This window comes from Centropristis striata, chromosome 4, assembly GCF_030273125.1.
Source record: "Centropristis striata isolate RG_2023a ecotype Rhode Island chromosome 4, C.striata_1.0, whole genome shotgun sequence".
NCBI lineage: Eukaryota > Metazoa > Chordata > Actinopteri > Perciformes > Serranidae > Centropristis > Centropristis striata.
In genome coordinates this window covers 27,943,635-27,950,146 of record NC_081520.1, presented here as the reverse complement: position 1 = coordinate 27,950,146, position 6,512 = coordinate 27,943,635, and the positions used below count along the sequence as shown (strand labels likewise).

At 37.8% G+C, this 6,512-nt stretch overlaps 1 pseudogene; it reads right to left on the bottom strand.

Annotated features, from left to right (window-relative positions):
- Window positions 1-5,847, bottom strand: part of LOC131970722 (sialidase-4-like) — a 12,841-nt pseudogene extending 6,994 nt beyond the window's left edge.
- Window positions 5,848-6,512: the final 665 nt, after the last annotated feature.

Below are 6,512 nucleotides of genomic sequence, written 5' to 3'. Positions count from 1 at the left end.
CTTTCCCAAATCAATATAGCAAGTAATCCAGTTTTTCAGTTGCATATACCTAAACAATTCTGTATCTGGTAATGTTTACTTTTTAATTTGCTGAAAGGTACCATGGTGTCGTAATTTGTAACCTCTGACAACTTCTGAATTCCTCCTATTATCCATGTTTCCCAGTGTAGCTGCGTGTTCTGTATGTTAATTGATGGATTATTCCATATCACTATGTGTCGGAGAAGCTCTATTTCTTGATGGAGATTTTTTAAAAATTCTATTCCAGGCTTTTAATGTACTATTAATGACAATTTTTTTTGATTTCACGTTGTCCGTGGAAAAAAGTGCTAACAGTAAGCTGTTGCTCTGTAATTGATTGTTTTCTATATCTATCCATGGGTCCTCGTTTGTTTTATTTATTATACGATCAATATAAAATGTCTGGGCTGCGACCTGATATAACTCTAGATTAGGGAGATTAAGACCCCCTTCTGCTCTTGGATAATACAACATTTTTTTCTTTTCAATCTACTTGCTTTATTTGACCAAATGAACGAAGAAATTATTGAATTTACCTCTTTAAAGAATGTTTTAGGAGGTGTTAGAAAAATATCTTGAGGAAACCTTGAAAATTGAATAATCTGACACCAACTGAAAATCCTCACCATTTTTCTGCACAGATCGTTTGATGGGGAATGAAGAGCTGGAGGACGTCCAAGTTCTCAGTTTAACATAATTTTATTACAATACGTCAAAAAATGTGCAATACAGAGATCTCCGGGTCCAAACTCTACATGTCCCTGATACACACAGACTGGTTTCAGTTTGTGAAGTCCGAACCCCGTCTCTTGCCCTCAGACCCATTATTTATCCTAATAATTGTTTACTAAACATGAAGGTAGATTTCTTCCAGGAAGTTCCACCTTCTTGATCCGTTGATTCGTCAGTTTTAATCCATACAGGGACACGTCATGTAACCGGGCAACAATCTTCTGATGGCCGGCACATCAAGTCCTGACCTGGCCTGTTCTCCAAAACATTCAACAAAACCTCCTGCCTTGTTATGTCTTACAGATATAATTTGGAGCCAAAGGATTTTTCAATGTTCTACATGTACAAGTCTAAAAAATATGAAACATCAAATACATTCTTTGTGATTATAGAATCTTCATCAGTTTAAGCAAATGAAATATACGTAATCAAAGTAATCACAGTTTCTAAACCAACATTAACACACAAACATAATCATTGTATCAAAATCATATTGCCTGATTAATATATAAATGCATAGAGAGATAGATAGTACACCCAAGATTGACCTTTGATAGTGACCTGCGTCACGCACAGAGACAGACACAGGGACAGGCCACAGAGAAGCAGAAATCAAGCAATCAAATCATTTTAACAGGTAGAATAATCAACTTATTCTAACAGAGGTGTTATAGGAATAGTTTGGAATTTAAATTAGAATTTCGGTAGCCACATCATCTTAAAGAGATTTATTCTTCCTATTAAATTAACCTTCAAGTCTTGCCACTTCCTAACATCATTGTCAAAGTCTTTCACAAGTGGAAGAAAGTTATCTTTATGCAACCGGGTCTTATCATGACTAATACAAGTTCCAAGATATTTTATTTATTTATTTTGTATCTGAAAGTGTGCAAACTTCTCCAAGTCGTTTTTGCAGGGGTCTATGGCCAACAGCTCTGTTTTTGCCATGTTAATTTTATAGCCTGTTTTTTCACAGGTCTTACCTGGTTTTGGTATAGCAGATTCTTATTTTTTTGCACTGAATTAACCACTTCTGTAAATGAAATACTATGGGAAAAGCCGTCCATTCCCGGAGCTTTTTTGAGGGGAAAGTTCTTTATAGCAGGAAGTATTTCTAAGTTGGCTATGTCCTTACTAAGATCTTCAATTTGTTCAGGAGAAAGGCGTTTTTAGGTTGATTGAATTTAAGAAAGGGAGAGGGTCCTGGTCTTTTATTTCTGATGTCATTTTACATAGAATGATCTAAATCAATCATTTATGGCCTGGTTATTTGTGTTGGATCTGTTTGATGTTTCATCTCTTAGAACAACTTTCTTTATTAAGGAAGTCAAATGTCTGCCTGATTTGTTTGCAGCTATATCATTTATTTTGTTAGAGTTATGCTTGAAGTCTTCCCCTTTCTTAATTAACAGACGTTCCAGTTTTAATTTAGCTTCCTGTAGTTCTTTATATATTCTATCATTTGTTTGGGTCTTATGTGCTCTCTGTAGCAATTTGATCTCTTCTCTCACTTTTCCCAACCCTCTCAAATTCCACTTCCTTCCTTGACGCATATCCAATCATAACTCCTCTTAGGTAGGCCTTAAAAGTATCCCAAACTATATTGATTCCTGGTCTATCCTGGGGGTCCCCACTCCGCATATTGGTTTATATAAATAGGTCTATGTGGTTATTGACATATTTGAGAAATTCAGTATCCATTAAAAAATTCCTATTCATTCTCCAGATCCTGTGGGTCTGTTTGTTTTCTTTTGGAAACAACTCACATGTCACAATAGCATGATCAGATATTACAATGTCATTGATTTGACTTGTTACTACTCTATCTAGTTCAAGCCTTGAAATAAACAGATAATCGATTTGACTGTAGCTATTCTGCACATGTGAGAAGTAGGTGTAAGGTCCTCCACACATCCTGAAGGTCGTTAATAGATAAGAAATTTAGGAGTTTATTTGGTGGGTTTACCTTTCTGGTTGTTGTTGAGCTGTCCTTTGAACTAAAGATATTATTTAAGTCTCCCCTGAAAAAATGACCCCAGTTGGCGCACTGTCTAAAACTGTGTTGGTAGGGTTCACCATTCACTGTGCTATTCAATTCATGGCTTTAGATTTGCACGTTCGGAACATAAAGTAACATGTTTTAGATCAAAAAAGCCCCACGCGACCAGGAGCTCTAAATTAAACAAGAACATAGGGCAAATTAAATAAGAACATCTGAACTTCTAAAGTTTAGTTCTTCATCACGTTCATGTTTCTAAATTGGTTAATGTGTCAGAGCGACTCGTCACGTGAAAATCTGTTTACACAAAGCTGAGAGGAGAGGCTATTTACACAGAGCAGAGAGGAGAGGACAGGAGAGGCTGTTCACACAGAGCAGAGAGGAGAGGACAGGAGAGGCTTGAAACATGACAATACTTCAATATGCACAATATGTGTGGAATACTGGTTTTCAAAATTTTGTTTCTTTTTTTGTGTCTTTTGTAATTTTGTGTCTTTTTTGTAATTTTGTGTGTTTTTTGGTAATGCTGTGTCTTTTTGCCTTTTTTGTTATTTTGTTTCCTTTTTGGTAATTTTACATAATTTTTTGGGGTGATTTTGTGTCAGACAAGATCTGCTACCAATATGCACCATTCAGCAAATTCCTGCTTCCACATTATGAGTTTGTGGCAGAGTGTTCACACTGTGTTACAGTTAAATCACACACATACACTACTGGTCAAATCCTGGAACTCTGTGTGGAAGAACATTTCTGTAATTTTGTTTATTTTTTTTTTCTTTACATAATTTTTTGGTATTCTGTGTCTTTTTGGTCATGTTATGCAATTTCTGTGTCATTTTGTTTCTTTTTCTGTAATTTTGTATAATTCTTTGGTCATTTTGTGTCTTTTGTGTCTTTTTTTGTCATTTTACTTCTTTTTGTGTCCTTTTTGGTAATTTTGTATCTTTTCTTGGTCATTTTTTGTTTGTGACAACATTCATGACACTTATAATTAATAATTTATTTCTTATGACTCATAATTCATCAGAGAAGTTCAACTTTTTTCTGATTTCTGTCATTCTAACTGTGTTATTCTGCACAAAGACATGTTTGAGTTGAGTTTGTGCTGATTCCATAGAGCTGCAGGACTAATATATTTATATAGATTTTATATATTATAGTGAAACTCAACTCATCATTTCATCAGATAAACCTCTGAGTCATCAACCAAGCAGAAGTGAAAATGTATTTATTTGTAAGATAAAACACAAAATTCAGGCACCAGTAATAATACAGTGAAACTACTGTAGACTCTCAAAAATATGAATGAAGAATTAGAAAAGGCACTAAACTCCTCTGTGTCCTGTGTTGGAAGCTAGGCCTGTAGATTAAATATATTATTCTATTATTACATTTATGCAAAACAAATGAACCACATATTCATAAATAAAATAAGTCTGCTACATGAGAACAATTCAGTATAATTTGTTTTATAACTAGAAAATTTCCTCTGGGGAAATTCTGAAAGGGCCATGGGGGCTACTGCCGGTATGTGTACATGTGTGTGTAATTAAAATCACATAAAGTTACGTGTGTGTGCGCGCGCGCGTGCTTGTGTGTTTGAAGCATGTGTTTGCATGTGTGAGGAGTGTGCGTGCTTACGTGCATGTGTGTGTGTGTATCTGTCACTGTAATCACATCAAAGATGCAATCAGATCAAAGCAATCAACAGAGTTAACTGGCACCTGTTCCGGCTCAGTGACAGCAGAGGTAGACAGACTGGAATTTCTGGCCTCGAACAGAAAGCATTTTTGGCAAAACCATAATACCTATCATTGATCCGACTTCACTTTGAGCGTCCTGAGTTCTTCCTGAACGTCTACATGTTTTTTTTTTTAAGAAAAATGAAAAAATAGCTTTGTTTGAGCGATCTAAAAAAACTGTTAAATCTCCCTTGTTCTGAAATCTTCCTGCGTTTTTAATATGGGAGCCAATCAGGCTGTTGGTGCGTGTTGGTGGCGCATCTGTGCATCCTACGCCCAAACTATAACTCTGACAGCTTTACCAGAGGATTGTGAGTGAGAAGACAAATTTTCCTACGTTTCTATGTATAGATTATCTCTGTAGAGTGGAATTTGCGGCCTGGAGCACAGTTTTCAAATGTGACGCGCTCCATCGAAATGAGTCGGAAGTCGCAACCTCCCGTTCTTGTAAAAACACGTTTAAACATGAAAAAAGTGATTTTGGGCTGTTTTGGGGTTTTATGCATTTCTGAATAAATAAAGTCTCAGCTTTAAGACGATGTCAACATTAATATGAAATTCAAATGATAAGTATAGTTTTTAAGCTCTTAAACGTAAGGTTGTCAGAAAGTTTTTCACGGCACACAGACAGGCTGGATGACGTGGTTCAGATAGTGGTGAAGATCGCTGGCTTAACTAGATGGATTAATGTGAGGAGAACATTGCAAAACTTTTCAATTTAATCAGAGATAGAGGTGCTACATGTGATGACTGAGTAACTGGACAGAGTTAATTATGGACTATTTCACCGCACCGGTAGGTGAGGAGACGAGAGGAGAGAGGGACAGCGGGACCTCCGACTAGGACCGGACGGTCCGGCTAACGTTAGCCAAGATAATGACGGAGAGAGTGAGTTGGAGGAAGATGAGGAGGAAGATATTGCGCTAATGGATGAGCTGATGGTAGCATACAATGTCTCTGACTGTGTCACAACCCCCGGTTGTGACCTGTCTGTGGCATGCATTACTGCTGGGGGGCGTGGTCTCGGCAGCTCCAGCCTTCACACCTGCAACGCATCTCATCAGTCCTGCACTCCGGTTCCTCATTCCACAATCAACACTCCTATAAAAGACCAGACCAGCCTTCCAGTCCCCGCCGGATCGTCGAATCAGTTTGTATGAGACTCACCAGCAACCTAGAAGTAACTCTGTTTTTGTGCCTGTTTTCTAAACCTTGTTTTCTCTGCCTCGCCTCAGACCATCTTGCCTCAGCCTGCACCCAGTCCAGCCCACCAGCCAGCCGAGAGCTCTGGATCCGAACCCGCTCCTGAATTCCCAGCACCTCCACCTCAACCTGTTTTTTTCTGTGAACCATTTAAATAAACCACCCATATCTCTCTGATCTCTGGTCTGCGTTTGAGTTCTGGTCACCGGTCTTGACAGACTGTAGTTATCTAAACGAGGACAATGTTAAAGAGACTGCGATAGCTCGGGAGTACAAGTGGAGCCGCAAACTTCACAACAGTGTCGCCTGCTAGCTGCTGTTCACCGGAGGAGACGTGAGAAGCCGTGACCTAGTTAAAGAGATGACTGATGGTAAGTGCTTATAGTTTATCTACACGATCCTCTTTTTCTCTGTTAGTAAGGGCTAATAAAATCACTAGAGCAGGCTAAGAAAGCAGCTAATAATGCTTGATAACTACACTACACTACACTGTGTGTAACGTTAGCCCAGGTGTGGGCGTGTCAGGTGTGTGTCTCAGGTGTCTACTGTCTCCAATAAATTACATTTATTAGCATAATGAGGAAAATCAGTGTTTCATTCACTCAAAAAAAATGTTGTTTCTGAACATAATCCAGGCAGTGATTACCTTATCACCACACAACTGAGGCTAATTATTAAACTGTAATATACAAACATAATTTGTAGGAGACAGGGTTGCTGTGAGACACAAAGGTGAGGAGATCTTTAGGCTATAACAGAATAAACAGCCTAAAGTATGGTTAATGTATAGTAAAAGTATAGTTTAAAAGATCTGA